Source organism: Anabrus simplex, chromosome 3, assembly GCF_040414725.1.
Source record: "Anabrus simplex isolate iqAnaSimp1 chromosome 3, ASM4041472v1, whole genome shotgun sequence".
NCBI lineage: Eukaryota > Metazoa > Arthropoda > Insecta > Orthoptera > Tettigoniidae > Anabrus > Anabrus simplex.
This window is the reverse complement of record NC_090267.1, coordinates 286,146,471-286,166,481: the sequence shown is the minus strand read 5'-3', so window position 1 is coordinate 286,166,481 and position 20,011 is coordinate 286,146,471. Positions and strand designations below refer to the sequence as shown.

The following is a 20,011-nucleotide window of genomic DNA, read 5'->3' as shown; positions in this document are numbered from 1 at the left end:
GTTCTTCCTAGGCATTCCCTTGCTGTTTCTACTACAGCATCCCTGTATGCCACCCATTCACTTTCTATATCCTGAACCTGCTTACTGTCTACTGTTCGAAACTTCTCACTAATCATATCCATGTACTTCTGTCTAATTTCCTCGTCCTGGAGATTTTCTACCCTTATTCGTTTGCAGACAGATTTCACTTTCTCTACCCTAGGCCTAGAGATGCTTAGTTCACTACAGATCAGATAGTGGTCTGTATCATCGAAAAATCCCCGAAAAACTCTTACATTCCTAACAGATTTCCTGAATTCAAAGTCTGTTAAGATATAGTCTATTATGGATCTGGTACCCCTAGCCTCCCATGTGTAACGGTGAATAGCCTTATGTTTGAAGAATGTATTCGTAACAGCTAAACCCATACTAGCACAGAAGTCCAGCAAACGCTTCCCATTCCCATTAGCTTCCATATCTTCCCCACATTTACCAATCACCCTTTCGTATCCTTCAGTTCTATTCACAACTCTTGCATTGAAATCGCCCATTAGCACTATTCTATCCTTGCTGTTGACCCTGACCACGATGTCACTCAATGCTTCATAAAACTTGTCAACTTCATCCTCATCTGCACCCTCACATGGTGAATACACGGACACAATTCTTGTCTTAATTCCTCCCACTGACAAATCTACCCACATCATTCGCTCATTTACGTGCCTAACAGAAACTATGTTGCTTGCAATGGTATTCCTGATAAAGAGCCCTACCCCAGACTCTGCCCTTCCCTTTCTAACACCCGTCAAGTACACCTTATAATCTCCTATCTCTTCCTCATCTCCCCTTACCCGAATATCACTTACTCCTAGCACATCCAGATGCATCCTCTTTGCTGACTCAGCCAGTTCTACCTTCTTTCTTCCATAAGCCCCATTAATATTGATAGCTCCCCATCGAATTCCATTTCGTTTGCCAAGTTGTTTCCAAGGAGTCCCTTGCCTGTCACATGGGAGTGGGACTCCATTACTCCCATAGGTCCGAGGCTTGCTTAAAGTGTTCTGAGCTCGGTAAATTCATGAAGCAGGATGCTGCCCTACTTGCACATAGTCCAAGTGAGGATCTCTCCTCTAACGGGTTGTGGACCACCGGTGAATTTTATAGTCCTGGCCGCCTGAGCACAAGGAGGGCCATGAGTCAGAATATGTCCGAGATGCCCACTCCCATTCCATAGCAGCTGGTATCCCGACTCTCAGGACCACTTACTAGGCCACTCAGCCGTTGCCCATGGTTCACGAACTAGGACGTGACTACAGTAACCCACAAACATGAACCATACGAGCATAATAAGCTAGTAAAAAATAACAGATATATTGTCAGCACTTTAACAGATGTTTATGAGTTCATGAGTAGCCTGCCATACGTTTTTCATGATATGAACTATTTTCAGTAGGTGTATAATCGAGACTGCTAGTCTCTATGATTTTGATGCTCATTAGTGTTCAATATAATATGTGCCATTTCATCATTTTCAATAATGATGTTATCTTATACAAAAGTAATATCATTGATCAAGTCTCACTTTTATGAAATGGCATCTGTACTGCTCATAGAAATGCTGCGGTGCGAGCGACAGTATACTCTCAGAAGGAGTGTGGTAACAATTTTCGAAACGTCACGCGTCGCCACTGCTTTCCTTACTTAATGGAACTAAGCAAAATGATTGGCAAAGTAGGCTTTCAAGATGTTCTGTTTTTATGAACATAAGTGTATATTGAAGAGTGAGCGAGGAAATATTTTATTACTGAAGACCATAGAACGGGGCGAGTTGTGCTAAGTTTGATACCGATTCTTTTGTACAAGAACCCGTTCATTTTTTGTCAGGAAGTGTACGGCATCAAACAAACATAACATTTGGATTCGTTTTCCTTTATTATGGCTTCCTGCTGCCGAGCAGGCGTGTATTTGCCACTAGTGAAAATCCGCTGGCTGTTTACTGTTAACTTGGTATTTTCACTTAAAATCAGAAAGGATCGTGGCCGTGTTTAAGACATTAATGCCCACTGTCGGCAGCCCTGACGATGGTTTTCCGTGGTTTATCATTTTTACACCAGGCGAATGCTGGGGCTGTACCTCAATTAAGGCCACGGCCGCTTCATTCCCACTCCTATTCTTTTCCTATCCCATCGTCGCCATAAGAACTATCTGTGTCGGCGCGATGTTACGCAACTTGTAGAAAAGACATTAATGTCCTTGCCGTTTGGAGTCATATCCTCTTCGTGTGCATGCGCAGGAAATGACTATTCCTGTTACTCATACAAATAGCGGAAATGTTAGTTTGAATGTGCAAATTAGCAACAGAGGAACAGTAATCAACGTCTGCTGTGAATTAGAGGAATATTTGTGAGTATTTGTGAGTTCTTAATTTAAAGTTTCGGCTAGGTACAGGCAAGAATAGTAGCTTTAATCTGTTGTTTTTATGAACTGCCGTTCTGTTTGTAAATTGCACTGCACTCATTCTAATGTTAGATATTTAATACTTAAATTAATTAATATTTTACTTGCTTCATTTGTTGACATTCTTTTCCCACTTGGTGGCCATGATCGTTAAGGCATCAAGTCTATATAGTCTGACGCTGTGGTTAGTCTGTTCGAGTCCCGTTGGTCGAGTACATTTTCACCATCAGAATGTTGACCGGCAGGGTAGGAGAGCCAGTGGAGGAATACAATATCTAATCTATAGATTGCGTGCCAAAAAGCCTGATTTAATCCCAAACCTCTACGCAGTGTTCATATGGTGTTGGCGCATATGATGGTGATTCGTCCGTCGGATGGAGAGTTTCAGGCTTGAGCTATTCAAAAACAGTAGGCTGTGTGACGGCACCGGGTTTCACTCTCTCCTTTCCTACTGTCATATATCACGTCATTCATTTAATCTTATTATCTCCTCTAATGAGGTTGACATCAGGGCACACGGTCGTCAAAACTCGCTACGGAGATTCTTCTCACTTCATACCCGACCGCGTAGAGAAACGGGACAAGGGTTGGGCATACACACGTCCCTGTGGTTCGGTTTTAAGGTAAGACTGAAAGCCCCACAGCTTAAGAATATGATCACATCATTTACAGGAATGCCAAGCTATAGCATTACTGGCTTTTTCAGGAAACGAACTAAATGTGATATTGGCTTGCTGACCTTCATAAATGAGCGTAGTTATCGAATGTTTATTCTTGCTTGTGGAAAGGCGACTTCGCGAAGCTGGTGGTGCTCGGTTTGGAGAGGCATTTACAAAACCCATTAACTACCACTCGTTGCTATGGTCTTTACAGTTAAAAGTCTAGAATGTTTGGGCTACAAATCTGGTCGTAAGGTTTCGCTTCTTTGTTTGATAATGATGCAGTATTTTATGCGAGTCATTACATTATCATTTGTGTATTTGTGTATCTGTAGAGGAGATGCCAGATATATTTTAGCATTTTACACTGAGAGAAGGCACAGGAAGCAGCTAGGCAAATCTAGGCTTTGTGTCATCGATATTGATAGGGATGGTCACTTCATCTAGCGGTGGAAAAGAACTCGTACTGGACAGTTTCTAATGCGGGATTCATTTGTTGAGTTGCAGAGACAATCCAATCCAAACCAAACCAAGCAACCGCTGTTCAGCCCGAAGGCCTGCAGATTATGAGGTGTCGTGTGGTCAGCACGACGAATCCTCTCGGCTGTTATTTTTGGCTTCCTAGACCAGGGCCGCCATCTCACCGTCAGATAGCTCCTCAATTGTAATCACCTAGGCTGAGTGGACCTCGAAGCAGTCCTCTGATCCAGATAAAAATCTCTGATCTGGCCGGGAATCGAACCTGGGGCCTCTGGGCAAGAGGCAGGCACGCTACCGCGGGGCCGGTTGTAGAGTCAGTCACCAAGGTATTTAAGGACACTGGGACTTAAAAATTGCATACTTTACGGACCATTTTGTAGGTTCATATCTAAGAAATTATTTGTCCCAAGACTTTGCTCACCTTTTAACATCTACTAGGGAAAAATAATGCATAATATCAACTATCTAACTCCCTTAGTACATCGCCAGGGATGCAAATAGTAGCAAATAACGTTTACAGTTTTCACGGAAGATATTAATTTTGTAACTTAACTAACCGTTAGCCGCACCACTAGGTTCTATTGGGAACTTTAATTGACTCAAAATTGAAATAATAATCGTAATGATTAGAAATGCCCATAATTTGGGCGCCCATAGGTCACCAAAATGGATCCCTCGAATGTAAATAGAACATGATAAATTTTCTAATCTCTCTCGCGGTGTGTACATGAGGCTATGTACTGGTACCTTTGCTGTAGGCCCTAACTAACCCTCTGAAAATGACAAAACCTAGATTCTGCAATAACTTCTACTTGCTCATTTAAGATAAAATGTCTGTATTCTGGCATTAACATAATGTGCATGAGAGCACTTCATTCAACACATACAACAACAATATGATCACATGTACAGACTTTGAGAAAATATTGGAAGATACTCCTTATATAATTATAAACTCTGGATCTGAAATAAAAGTACTTGAGAAATACAATAGCTACCATTAGGATGGGTAATACACACTGACATGTCAGATATCATGGGATAAGGGTCTAGTATCATATAACCCCACCTCTAGCTCGACCTAGATCAGAAATTTGCCATGGCATCGATTCCACAAGTGAAATAAACACCTGTGGAAAAATTCTGACCCTTGCTGTTTGAATAGTTATCCACAGCTTCCTACTATTTTGTAGGTGCAGGGTCTTGTGTGGCTAGCAGTTAGTTAAAGTTACAAAAGTATATGTCTTCTGGGAAAATTGTAAATGTGATTTGTTGCTATTAGTATCCGTGATGATGTACTGATGGAGTTAGATAGGTGATAGTATGCATTATTTTGCCCTAGATGATGCTAAAAGGTGAGTAGAGTGTAGTAGTCTTCGAACAAATAGTTTCTTAGATATGAACCTACACAGTGATCCATAAAATATGCAATTTTCTAGTTCCAGTGTCCTTAAAGACCTCTGGTGGTGGACTCGGCAACTTCATTACCATGTCCCATAAATGAACGGCAGGCTTCATATCAGGTGAACGAGTTGGCTACAGCAGTTGTTAAACTCGCCAAAATGTTCCTTCACCCAATTCTGGACAACTTGGGCCCGACAGTATGGTGCATTATCCTTCTGGAATATCTCATCATTGTAGTGGTATGTGAAGTCAATGAAGGGCTGCAAGTGGTCACATAGGAGCTCATTGTAGCAGTTAATGGTCAACAACCTGTTCAGGTGAATCAGCGGATGCCACCCATGACAAGTGAACATATCGTACACCATTATGTAGCTATCACCAGTCTGTATGGTGCGTTGTTGACAGTTGGGGTCCATGGCTTCATGGAGCCTGCGCCATATTCGAATCCTACCATCAATTCCAAACAACTGGAACAGTGACTCATCGGTCGAAGCTACTTGTCGCCAGTCTTCCAGGGGTCCAATTAGCAACATCGCACGCCCGGGTGAGACACTGTGCTTGGTGTCATGGTGTTAACAAGGGCACTCTGGTAGGTCTTCTGCTCCCATATCCTACTGACGCTAAAGAACGCTGCACAGAACTGCTGGACATGCGTCTTGTACCTCCTGCATTGGATGTGGATGTCATTTGGCCCAGTGTGGCTTGTCTGTTACCATGGAAAGTTCTAGCCAGACGCCGCTAATCGCAATAATTAAGTTTCCATGGTCGGCCACTGAGCTGTTCACTGTGGGTGGTCATGCCTTCCACGAGGTATTTCTGATACACACGTGACATCGTCGATCGAAGAATGTTAAATGTCCGCACAACTTTAACAGTGCAATGTTACATTCATCTGGCTCTCACCGTCATGCTCCGTTCGAAAGACAATAATTCACGTAGCCTTGGTGCGACCCAAACGGACAGTGTTTACACTCACTCTCCAAATGTCAGATCACACCTGATACAGGTCTGGGCACTTCCAAGACATCACGGTACGGTGGCGCCACCGGATATTACCTCTAAATATGGCTATCCTATGACTTTGGGTATGCTAGTGTATACTGTCTACCCACATAATAATAATGATGATGATGATGATGATAATATTAAAAAAGCGAGTTGACACATATAGTCAACTTGTTCGCTTGTGAGGATGGGGCCTTAACTCTGATGAATTTTTAATGCTGAAAACGGCACACACATCCAGCCCCCAAGTCTTAGGAATCAACCAGTTAAGGTTAAAATCCCCGACTCGACCATGAATTGGCCCAGGGAACCCTTAGGCCAAACGCCAGCATGCTAACCATTTAGCCAGGAGTCGGACAGACCAATGATGATATTCACTGACTACCATCATCAGTCAGGCAGATACATAGATAGACAATAAGAACTTAATACCTGACAGTGGACACTGGACCGCATCAAACACACCCCTATAGAGTGGTCTGCCTTTCCCCTCCAACTTGTCATGACGAACACAGCACGGGTAAGGGCTGTCTACTCGGGAGAGAGAGAGAGAGAGAGAGAGAGAGAGAGAGAGAGAGAGGTGGGGTGGGAGGAAGGGAGAGATCAATCTCCTGCACAGACAGATGGCTACCCTTCCCTCCACCGAAGTTGTCTCATGAAGACATACGTTGAAATTGTACATTGGGGCTATGGCGTAGGACTGATGCCATCATTCTAACTGAGTCCTCGTTGCAGAAATGACTCATCTCAGTTCCCCATGTTATTATTTGCCTTCTGTTAATAGCTCTGATTTTCCCAAGCACTGTTCACAATATTAACAAACAATTTACACTATGGAAAACCTTCCAGCTTCTACATTTAACATGGGAAATAAATCAATACTGAAATAAACATAATGAATATAATGCAGGGGTGTGACATTTACTATCACAACTTTTGAGTCATAGTTCTTTTTTTGTGCAAGTTGATAACAACTAGTACTATGATGAACACGTACAAGTATATCCAAAAAAATATATGCAAATCTTTCTTGTAGCTTTGAGGCAGTTAAATATGTGTACTAAGTTTGATTGTTCTGGTGCTTATTGTTCCAGAGAAAAGTGTATCTAAAAATGAAATAATATCACTTTCGGAAATGTAATGTTAGCTGACAGCTGAGGAGGTGTGGCAGTAGTGCCATCATATTGAAATAGCTATTTAAAACACACTTCTGCTGCATTTTTGAATTCAGGAGATTTTCCTATTCATTGAAGTAAAAATATCAATATGTGGAATTTTGATGACTTTTCAGGTCCAGGTGTCATTAACATGTCAACAGTGATGTATGGAGTATCAAGATCTTTGCTTGCCTTTCAACCTCATGTACCTTGGTCAGAATCTAACTCGTCTAATTGATATCACAAGTCGGACATTGTATCTCGCATCCGTCGGGTTAGTTCCTGGCCCTACGAATTAATATTCTTAGGAAGATAACATTCAGTTCTGTGCATAGTGGTATATCAGAAACTCAGAAGTATTTAACTCTGTGTGGCTAGGTAGTTTACTGTAAGAATAACGGTGATTGTTTTTTAAAGGGGTGTAACATCTAGGTCATCGGCCCTACTAGAGGAATATCATTTGCTTAGTAAATTTCTACATTACACATACATGTGTTGTCTTAAGTCATTTTTAAGAAGAGTGGATCTTTATCAGTATTTATTTTTATTTATTTGCACCAGTAGCACAATATAGATTACAGATGCATGTTACAAAATAAAATAAAATACATGAAATTACAATATTTACATAAAATTATACAGTTATTTGAAAAATGTGTGCAAGAAACATGTTGGAAAGGCCAGAAATCTTGTGACATTGGAGATGGCTATAAACCGATCTACCATGGTATATTATCCAACAGGAATGGTGTTGCCATCACCATCTGCACCAGCCTGCGAGATCGAGTAGCTGAGGTTCATTGCTATTCAGACCGCCTTATATCAATAACTATCGACACTCTCTTCTTGACTCTGTGTCTTCTCTGCATTTGCACCACAATCTGGCTGTGGTGACCTAGAAAAAGAACAGTTTTGGCAGGAGCTCCAAGACGATATTTCAACATGTCCTCAAGATGAGTTTCTACTTCTCTATGGTGATCTTAATGGGCATGTTGGTCACACCAAGGATGCTTATAACTGCCATGGTGGTATTGGCTACGGTATCCAAATTATGATGGTACTCAAATTTTGGATTTTGCCAAGGCAAATGAAATGGTTATTGGTAACACATTTTTCAAAAAGTGCATCAACCACTTTATCATCTATGCTAGTGGTGACTATAGCAGCCAAATTGACTTTATCCTTGTTCTACGCTGTGATCTCAAACTAGTATTAGATGTGAAGGTCGTATCATCTGACTGTATAGCAGCTCAACATAAGCCGCTCAGGGCAGACTTAAGGATCTGTAAACATCATAGAAGTGGAGACTTAAATTGGAATTGGACTTAAAGTGGAATTAAAAGAACCCGCGATCACTTGGCTGACCAACTTTTTCACTTTCATAGTTGACTCTGGCTCTGTTCCCAGTGATTTGGCCGCAAGCATCACTGTGTCTATCTTTACACAAGAAGGTGACCCAGCAGAATGTGCAAATTACCGTCCAATTCGCCTCCTGAAGAACACATTGAAGATTTTTGAGAGAATCCTCAATCGACGACTGCGTGATATTGTCAGCATTAGTACCAACCAGTGAGGATTCATCAAGGGTGCTGGAACAACCGATGCTGCCAGAATGCTCATTGAAAAGCATCGAGAGAAACAACGGCCACTGCATATTGCCTTCCTTAATCTTGAAAAGGCTTTCGACCGTGTTCCACATCATGTGATCTGGTATGTACTTTGTGACCATGGTGTACCAGAAATGCTTATCAATTCGATCAAGATGCTTTACACGAACACCACAAGTTGTGTACATTGCTGTCGGCATCTCGGAGAGCTTCCCAGTGAAAGTCGGTGTACACCAAGGTTCCGCATTGTCCCCATTGCTCTTGGTTCTCGTCATGGACACGGGACCTGCAGAGGAGTGTTCCTTGGATTCTCTTATACGCAGATAATGTCTCACTTGCTGATACCACCAGAAGTGGATTACAGCGTCAAGTTGAAGACTGGAACAGCCGTCTCTCACAGTACGGTCTTAGACTGAACAAAAAGAAGACTGAATACCTGGAAACCATCCCAAGCAAGGGCTCAATTCAAGTTGATGGAGAAACCTTAACGAAGACCGTAAGCTTCAGGTATCAGGATCTCGCCTACAGACTGATGGTGGAATACGTGATGAAGTGCGGGATACAGGTAGCATGGATTAGATGGAGGGAAGTCACAGGCATACTCGCCGACAGAAGGATGCTACTACATCTGGAGTCCAAAATATACTGTGTGATAGTACATCCTGTTGCTTAATATGGTGTTGAATGTCGACCAGCTGACAAAGCTACAGAGCGCCAATTACACACCATGGAAATGCGCATGCTCCGTTAGTCGATGGCCATTATACTTCTGCATCATGTCAAAAATAACACCGTCTACCAGCAAATGGGCATTCCACCCATCACAGAAGGCACGGAAAAAACGTCTCCAATGGCATGGTCACGTCCTGCTTGCTGCACTTGGAACAGTAGCCAATTTCACCCACACCTTTGAAATTAATGGGAACGACTACACGGACGTCCAAAGCAGCAGTGGCATGACACAGTAATTGCTAATATGAAGACTCTCGTCTTAAGACTGCATGATGCCCATGATTGTGCAAAATGGCGGGCCAAGATTAGAACAGTGGACCCTGCACCAGTGGGAAAACAATAAGAGGTGGAAGAAGAAGATGAAGATGATGATGATGGTGATGACAATGATGATGATGATGATGATTTACAAAATATCGGCCCAGAATTTGGCCATGTTAACAGCACTGATACTGGCCTGTGCTAGATCAAGTTCTGTGCATTAACAGGGCATAGAGGACAATTAATTAGGTGCCTTGTTGTTTGTACCATGCCACATTCACATAGGGTCTGATCCCCCATCAGGAGGCCCCATTTCTTCATATTGTCCTTGGATCTTCCAATCCCTGCTCTTAGTCTGTTCAGTGCCTTCCATGTAGTCCAGGTTTCTTCATGACCAGGGGGAAGGCTTTTCCTCCAACTTTAAGCATTCTGGATGAAAAGGAATCTTCTGATTCCAGAGTAGAAGTCTGGTCTTCTTTATATCTGCACTAGAGGGGGACGAGGAGTGCATAAAACTGTTCCTGGACTTCAGTCAAGTTGGTGGTAGTTTGTGTCCATGTAGGGGGTGGGCTGAAGCCCTTAACCTCTCCACACCACACTTGCAGCTACTTCACGTCTGATCTCAGGAGGGGCTATTCCTGCAAGGGGGTACAGTTTGTCTGTTGGTGTTGGTTTCAGACATCCTGTAATATGTCTGCATGTTTCGTTCAGGGCGACATCAACCTTTTTGGCATGTGTAGATTTATACCAGATGGGACTAGCATACTCCCCTGTTGAGTAATAAAGTGTTAAGGCTGTTGTCCTTACCATATGAGAATGGGCACCCCACTTTGAACCTTCACTTTACGGAGCAAGGAGTTCCTAGAGGACTAGAGGAGACCTTTGCCTTGATGTTTGAAGTGTAAGTTAGAGAATGATCCAAAGTAACACCCAAGTATTTCGGTGAGTAGTTATTATCTAGAATTTTGTCCTTCCACTTCACTTGAAGCTTCCTTGAGGTTTGTTTGTTCTTCATGTGGAAAGCACATACTTGAGTTTTTGATGGGTTTGGTTTGAGATTATTGGTCTCATAGTAGTGAGACAAATATCTAATGCTGAAGTGAGAATTTTTCTACTCTTTCAAAGCATTCACTCTGAGTAGCCAGGGCCAGATCATCAGCGTATAGGAAGCTTTTAGTATGAGGTGGATGTGGCTGGTCATTGGTGTACATATTTAAAAGTAAGGGAGCTAGCACATTTCCTTGAAAAAGCCCATTCTTTTACGTTCTTCATCAACTTCGCTGACCCTGAAAGTCAACAAAGAATTGTCGATTCTGTAAATGTTTTGAACGTAAATTACTCACTTGATTAAATAACAATATTTATTACATTTACGACACTTATATAACACATTATAATACATAACACTGAGTATTGATGGGCAGATGGCCCCGATAACAATCAGTCACATGTTCTCATCTCCTCTCGCACGAGGCACCCAAGCATAACAGTCTCTCATCCCCTTCTATCCACACCACTTCCGGCTGGGTGCTGAAGGGTGCTGCTATCTGTCCTAGGAAGTGGTAGCGAGCAACTAGGTGGTCTAGCCATAGCTAGGCTGGAACATGCTCCCCACCGTTGAATCACCATGATTCAACTGAATTAAATTGCCTGATATGCCCTCATGAGAGTTCAGTTCAAATATCACACAGGCACTGACATACAGAGTTCATGTACAGTAACCAAAATGAGTTGATCATTCAACAAAATATACATATAAACATAGGCAAAACAGAAACATAAGCAACAAAATATTTACACACTGTTAACAGAAGGTACTAAGTAGGTTGACTGTGTCCTCATCCATTATTATGCAGTATGAATTAAGCACACTATAAGTTCTCAGTTCAAATCACAAACACAACACCATAATTACACTCTGAAATGAACAAGAAAAAATATTCACATGAAACACATTATGTTTTAGCCACAAAAATACTGTTTAGTTCTCAATAGGTAATGGAATTAACTTGTTAACAGGTCGTTTAAAAAGACCACTGGTTGTTCTGATGGTAGCCACTCGTGCAAGTCCATCCTTCCCAGGGTGAACAGTCTCCACCACAGCCAACTTCCAACAGAGAGGAGGAAAATTGTCCTCCTTCAGAAGAACAACTGTACCAGTAGCTAGGTTCTCCTTGGGACAGGTCCATTTTTTCCTCTGCTGCAGTGAGTTCAGGTAATCGGCAGACCACCTCTTCCACAACTGCTGCTGCATTGACTGGATACGCTGCCATCGAGACAATCTGTTGATGGGCAGGTCAGTAATGTCAGGCTCAGGGATAGTTGTAAGGGGGGCACCAATTAGGAAATGAGCAGGTGATAAATAATTAAGGTCACTGGGTCATTAGATAAGGCAGATAGGGAGCGAGAATTAAGACAGGCTTCTATCTGTGCAGTAAGGGTACATAGCTCCTCAAATGTCAATAGCGCATTACCCGCAACTCTTCTCAAGTGGTACTTCATGGACTTGACAGCTGCTTCCCACAGTCCGCCAAAGTGTGGAGAGCTGGGAGGTATAAAGTGCCACGTGATGCCTTCCATCGCTAATGAATTCCTTATCTCTTCACAAAAGCTGGTTGAAAGGAATAGTTTTTGGAGATCCTGCATTCTTCTATTGGCACCAATGAAGTTAGTCCCATTATCACTATAGATGATGGAGAATTTCCCACGTCGAGCTATGAATCTCCTCAGGGCTGCCATAAAGGCATCAGTAGAGAGGTCACTCACCACCTCCAGGTGAAGAGCCTTGGTAGCCAGACAGATGAACAATGCAATGTAGCTCTTCGTTGTCTGTTTGCTTCTCACATTTCCCCTCTTGACGAAGAAAGGACCAGCATAATCAGTTCCTACATTAAGAAATGGGCGACTCTGTTGCACTCTGGTAACAGGGAGCTGTCCCATCAGCTGTTCAGCTGTTAACGCCTTGAATCTAAAACAGGTCAGGCACTTGTGGATGACTCTTCGAACAACTGCCCTAGCCGTGGGAATCCAGAATCTTTCTCTTAATGATGCAATTACTAATTGAGCACCTGCATGTAAAAGCCTAATGTGTTCTGCCATCACAACAAGGTTTGTGAGAGCATGCTGGGGAGGAAGGATAAGCTGGTGCTTAGTGTCATAAGGTAGTTTTGAATTTACTAGTCTTCCTCCTACCTTTAGCATTCCCTTATCATCTAAGAAAGGATGTAAATCAGCAATTTTACTCTTCCTTGAAATGCAACACTTAGAGTTGAGACTGGCTATCTCTTGAGCGTAACACACTTGTTGTGCAATTTTGATACAAGAGTGCAAGGCCATCTGCAGCTCTTCATCAAGACTTAAAGGCAACTGGGTTTCCCTGTCCTCTTCTGAAACTGCTTCTAGTAATGCTGGGTGGTTTGAACACCATTTCCTGAGGTGAAATCCTCCACTCTCTAGTAAATTAATAATTTCAGACTGCAACTGAAGAGCATCCTGGATATCGTGACAGCCGCTTAATAAATCGTCAACATAAAAATCTCTGCGAACAACTTGTGCTGCTCTGGGGAACCTCGATTCTTCATCTTCAGGAAGTTGCTGCAGGCATCTGGTAGCTAGGAAGGGTGCTGATGCTGTACCATATGTTACAGTTGTCAGTTCATAGTGAGAGGGTGGGTCCCTAGGTGATTCCCTCCAGATAATCCACTGAAGTTTCCTATCATCTGCATGAACCATGACTTGCCGATACATTTTAGCAATATCTGCGGTGAAGGCAAAGGTATGCATTCTGAATCTTAGAATGATAGAGTAAAGATCCTCTTGTATTGTCGTTCCAACCATTAATATGTCATTCAATGAAATGTTGTTAGAAGTTTTAGAAGATGCATCAAATACTACCCTAGTTTTGGTAGTCGAGCTACTAAGCTTAAAAACTGGATGATGGGGTAGATAATAGCTTCCACCTTCATTCCCTGACTGAGTAGATGTATCCACCTTAACCATATGCCCCATCGCCTCATACTCGTGAAGAAAGTTAGAGTACTCGTGCTTAAGTGAGGGCTGCCTGCTGAAACGCCGTTCTGATTGAGTTAGTCTTGACATGGCATGATTGAAGGAGTTTCCCAGAACCTCAGGTTTCTGCTTGAGGGGTAAGCGAACTATGAATCTACCTGTAGCATCCCTAGTAGTATTCTCTGTAAAGTGTTTTTCGGTAGCTCTCTCTTCTCTTGTCATGACTCGTGATGTAAGCTCTTCTATTTCCCAGAACCGTTGTAGTTGAGTGTCTAACCTGTCCTCTGACTTCAAGAAACATGTAGTTAGAGTAGGATTTTTCTCTTCCCTACGATGGTAGTGTCCAGCAATATCCATCCTAGTTCAGTGTCTTGAAGGATAGGATAATCTGGTGATCGAGTTCTGCGCCCAGGTTTCAGTAATGAAAAGAAATGTTCTGCGCCTATTAACAATTCAATGTCACCTGGCTGGAAGAACTTGGGGTTAGCGAGCTTCAAATCAGTGGGCAAGTTCCAATGCTCATGCTGAATGTAACTACTGGGCATGTTACCTGTGATACGTGGAAAGACAGAGCAAGTCATACTCACAGTGAAGTTACTTACAGTGGATTGCAATTCTAACTGAACACTGTACCTTGATTGAGAAATGGAATCATTTATGCCGCTGATTGGTATGGGATTCTTCATTTTCTTAAGGCCTAATCGCTGTGCTAGACTTTCAGTGCAAAGATTAACCTGGCTGCCACTGTCAAGAAGTGCCCGGCAGACCTGCATTTGCCCCCTAGAATCTAGTACCTTGACCATGGAAGTGGACAGCAGAACCGCTACAGGGTCTCTTGTATTGCAGTATGTGTGAGGGGAGTTGGATGCAGTTTGATGGGCTGTACCTCCCTCTCTACCTGATGGATTATGTAATGAGGTGTGATGCTTCCTACTACATAATTTACAGCCACGTGATTTGCACTGTTTGGCAGAATGCTGTGTACGCAAACAGTTAAAACATAAGTCCATTTCTTTAACCCTACTTTGTCTATCTTCCACACTCAGAGCTGCAAACCCTTCACATTTAAATATCGGGTGATTACCATGACAGCAGGGACACTTTATGAGACTGGTAGTGGTGTAAGTGTAACGTGGTTGAGTATCCCCTTGAGGTTTAGGCTTATTTCTGTCAGCTTGTTGTCTGTGCGATGGTGCAGTGTGCTGTGAGCTAGGGAAGTTCTCCAGAGCTTGCCGTTTGTGCTCAACAAATGACAGCAAGTCATCAAGTGATGGAACCCGAGTGTCTGCTTGTGATAATTCCCAGTCTCGTCTAGTACAAGCATCAAGTCCTTGAGCATACAGTTGAGTCAAAATAACTTCATGCAGTGGAATGTTAAGTTCTAGGGCCTTGAGTGCATTCAAATGACTATTAAAAGTGTTAGAGTACCTTAACAGTTCTGTGGCTGTTTCACTGGAGACTGATTTTAAAGTTAAGAGTGCCTTAACATGAGTAGCTGCTATTAGTTTCTTGTTCTCAAATCTGTCCTTCATCATTTTCCACGCTACCTCATAATTTGCCTCTGTGATGGGTAAATTTTGAATTAATTGGCTGGCTGGGCCCTTGAGAACAGATGCTAAGTAGTGAAATTTCTGGACACTTGGCAGATTATTGTTGTTATGAATCATAACTTGAAAACTGTCTGCGAATGAGAGCCAGTTTTCGTATTTTCCATCGAAATGTGGAATGTTAATTGCCGGTAACTTTAAACTCGCGACACTGCTGACCTGAGTTCTTCCTGAATCTACCGTGTCGCGTGATGACTCTTCAAGGCTCGCTATTATTTTACTCATTTCGCCCTTTACCTTGTAGTATTTGGCTTCGAATTCGGCACGCACCTGATCATGAGCTTGCTCGTTTTCAACGTCTCCTAATTCTAATTCTGACTGCACGTCATCAAACTTCGACATTAATGCACTCATGTCTTCATATCGCAGTTTAATTTCATGCGAATTCGAATGCTGTTGAGCGATGAAATTTTCAACGAATGTTTCTGAGCGGGTAAGTTGCGCTTTAAATCGCGACCTCTGCTTAAGAAGCTTTTGCCTTGTTGAAGATTCCATGATGGAGGGGGTAAGACAATAACAAGGAGAAAAGGAGAGCCTTAAATGAATAGTACTGACCTGCCTTCAGTTTAGTTTACCTCTGGTGCTGGAACATCGAACCTGGGACTGCCAGATGATGTCATTGAAGTGAACTTCCAAGTATTTCCATGTTACTGTAGAAACTAGTCGTCCATACTACACGCCACGCTGCTTTCACGAGGTCCTCGTGGTGTAGATAATCCGGCCCGGTAATTGGACCATGTTTTGAACGTAAATCACTCACTTGATTAAATAACAATATTTATTACATTTACGACACTTATATAACACATTATAATACATAACACTGAGTATTGATGGGCAGATGGCCCCGATAACAATCAGTCACATGTTCTCATCTCCTCTCGCACGAGGCACCCAAGCATAACAGTCTCTCATCCCCTTCTATCCACACCACTTCCGGCTGGGTGCTGAAGGGTGCTGCTATCTGTCCTAGGAAGTGGTAGCGAGCAACTAGGTGGTCTAGCCATAGCTAGGCTGGAACAGTAAAAGGGCAGCAACAGTTCTAGTAAGTTGAAATCCTTTGTAAGGCTGTACAGATTTTGTAACATGATTTGATGTTGTACAGTGTCGTAGGCACAAGAAAGGTCTACAAACGCTACTCCTTTGTTTTTCGGGATTGAAAACCATCTTCTATGAAAACCATCTTCTATATACTGAGTTAGGTTTACTACTTGTGCAGTGCAGTCCATGCCTGCCTAAAACCAGCTTGCTCAGGGATTAACAAAGGCTCTACAGATGCTGCAAGACTGTTAAGAAGCACCCTTTCAAAGATCTTGTAGAGGTGACACAAATGGGAGATCGGTTGAAAGTTCTTTGAGTCATTAGGGTCCTTGCCGGGCTTAAGGATAGCAAATCCATTCTTTGGTAGCATTTCCAAAATGTTTAATTTGCACTATAAGAATGTCGTTTAGACCAGGCACTATTCTGTTCTTGCACATCTTGATGGCATTTTCCAGCTCTCCAAAAACAAAAGGTTTGTATATTTCACAGGTTTCATCTTCAATGTTTCTTAGAAATTTTGGTGGTCTAGTTCTGCATTTAACTTTGTCATTCAACAAAAGCTGATAGGCGATTTGATTTGGGGATACATTATAATGAACAGACATGAGAGAAACCTTCCAGAAGGGTGTATTTACACGTGATATTGTCATACATCTGGGTGTCTCCTGGGCAGCGGACTAGGACTTTTCCTAGACGGCTGATTCTCTCACTCCAGTAGCACTGTTGCAACCTCAGTATGGGTTTATCTGTATCCAGTATATACAATACTTTCAGTAAACTACACTGTTCTCTTTTTTGTGATAACTACTGTACCATTAAGAATTGAAAGAGACTTATACTGAGTAAGGGACTCAAATATAATTGGGGAAACAATTCAGTCTTTCAAAATATCACTACAATCATTACAGAAACTGAAAATGCCGTAAATAAAATACCTCATGAACAATGCAATGAAATTAGATACGAAATTAGGAAAAGATTACCACAGTATATTAACGAAATCAGTAAGGAGAACAGCAACTAAGGTACCAAGAACAATATACAGATGAAAAAACTCAAAAACAAAATCAAACAGAACAATTTACTAATAACTAAAGCAGATAAAGGCAACATAACTGTCATCATGGACAAAGACGAGTACATAGCCAAAACCAAAATCTGTTTTCAAGATGAAACTTTTCAAATCAAAAACAAAGACCCTACTAACAGCATCCAAAGAAATCTAAAAACATTACTAAAAAACACCCATTTTCTTCCAAACGAACAAGAAACTGCAAAATTTATTACATTGAACCCAGGACTACCAACCGCTAGAGTATACCCGAAAATTCTTAAGGACAACGTCGCAATGAGACCTATAATAAACTACAGACCGAGTCTAACTTACAAACTGTCACAATTTATCGAAACATTCCTCAAAAAACACGTCTTTTTAGCCAAAAAAAAAAAAAAAAAAAATACAAAATTCAATAGAATTCTGCAACACTACAAAAGAAATAAAAATAGAACAACACCATAGACTAGCATCATATGACATAATAAACATGTACCCAAACATACCAACGCAAGCAACCATAAAAATAATAGAATCTAACCCTAGAAATAGAAGAGTTCATAAAATTACTCCATTTTGCTATCAATAACAACTATTTTAAATTTCATGACACCATAGATCACCAGCAAGGTTTACCAATGGGATCCGCAACATCAGGTATATTAGCTGAAATCTATATAGATTATATAGAATATCAAGAAATAAAAAAAATAGACAATATTCTTTTCTGGTGTAGATTTGTTGATGATGTATTTGTCATAATAGATAATAGATACACTAATGAAACCAGAATTTTAGAACAATTAAATGAAATAGACCCGCATATAAAATTCACCATGGGAGCAGAAAACAATCACACCATAAACTACCTAGACATATCTATAACCAGGCACGATAATCATTTAACATACAAAATGCACAGAAAGCCCACACATACATCCAACACAATAAAAATAGACTCCACCCACCCTAACGCACACAAGAAAGAAGCATACCATAGTATGATATATAGAGCCCTTAATATACCACTAACAACCGGGCGAGTTGGCCGTGCGCGTAGAGGCGCGCGGCTGTGAGCTTGCATCCGGGAGATAGTAGGTTCGAATCCCACTATCGGCAGCCCTGAAAATGGTTTTCTGTGGTTTCCCATTTTCACACCAGGCAAATGCTGGGGCTGTACCTTAATTAAGGCCACGGCCGCTTCCTTCCAACTCCTAGGCCTTTCCTATCCCATCGTCGCCATAAGACCTATCTGTGTCGGTGCGACGTAAAGCCCATAGCAAAAAAAAAAATACCACTAACAAAAGAAGAACTAAATAAAGAACTCAACTTGATCCATGAAATAGCCAGACAGAACGGATATAAAAAAGAAATGATCAACAAAATCATATGCAAAATAAAAAATCAACCCAAATCCAAATTAATCAGGACTGAAAAAACCAAGAAAAATTACGTACTATTCACCTACAACAACACCCATATATACCCCATAACAAACATCTTCAAGAAACGAGGCCTAAAAATAGCTTATAAAACTACATATAGTAATGCCAGCATCCTACATAATGGAAGAATTTTATATAAACCTAGATCAATATGTCAACCCAAATTTTAATTTGAATGAAATTACAGAAAAAAACAACATTCTTTTGGATGCCGTCATCCCCCTTTTAAAAAACAATTACCTAAAAAGAGTTAAGAAGCAACACCCTATACACATAAAAGAACCGCCCAGAGACACCCCCCACTCCAGTCTCACTCCCCCAGTAACCGCTCCCTCTACCCCTTCAAACTTCCCCTCCGCAGCCACAATCAGCAGCTCTAGACAAACACGCAACAGTACTCGACGTGCTGCCGTGTAATGCACAACAGTGTTAACATCTAGAGTAAGTACAACACACACTCTTTTACATCTAACAAAAAAAAAAAACCTAGTAGACGCAACTTCTCACACACTTCATTTCTACTTACAGATAAATACGGCCTACAACATAAAAGGAAAAAGCCTTCACGCTATCTTTCAAAATCAAGATATCAAGTATTGTAAAACAAATTGACACTTGATAAAATTATACCACACCAAATTAAGGAGCACGTCACTAAAACAAATTTTTATTCTTACAAAATGCATTTTACTATCAACTCAGCATTAGTATATATTATGAGTCTTGTACATATATATTGAATATGCCTCGAATTGAACACTAGACAACTACCCAATTCTTCAAAAACAGTGTCCAAATCACTTCAAGACGCTCATACTACCAGCAGAGGAACACAATGTAACAAACAATATAGTTATTACAAGAATAGACCCCCGAAATGTTTTAATCAATTAGCCATAAGTTTTAACGCAAAATAGTGGACACTTCAAGAATACTACTATCAGTGCATCCATAGCATTGCAAGTTTCAATTTTTACGCTGATCATAACAACAAAAACATTTGCAAATGACATGTCCTTTTATACTACGTAACCCTTTTACAATCCAAGAAGAGAGGACTTATTTTACTATTTTAATTGTATCATTTCTTTTAGACAGTCTGTTGAATTGGACAA

At 41.3% G+C, this 20,011-nt stretch overlaps 1 protein-coding gene across 1 annotated transcript in view; it reads left to right on the top strand.

Annotated features, from left to right (window-relative positions):
- Positions 1–20,011, top strand: part of C3G (C3G guanyl-nucleotide exchange factor) — a 426,509-nt gene that overhangs the window by 136,887 nt on the left and 269,611 nt on the right. The window lies entirely within an intron of this gene.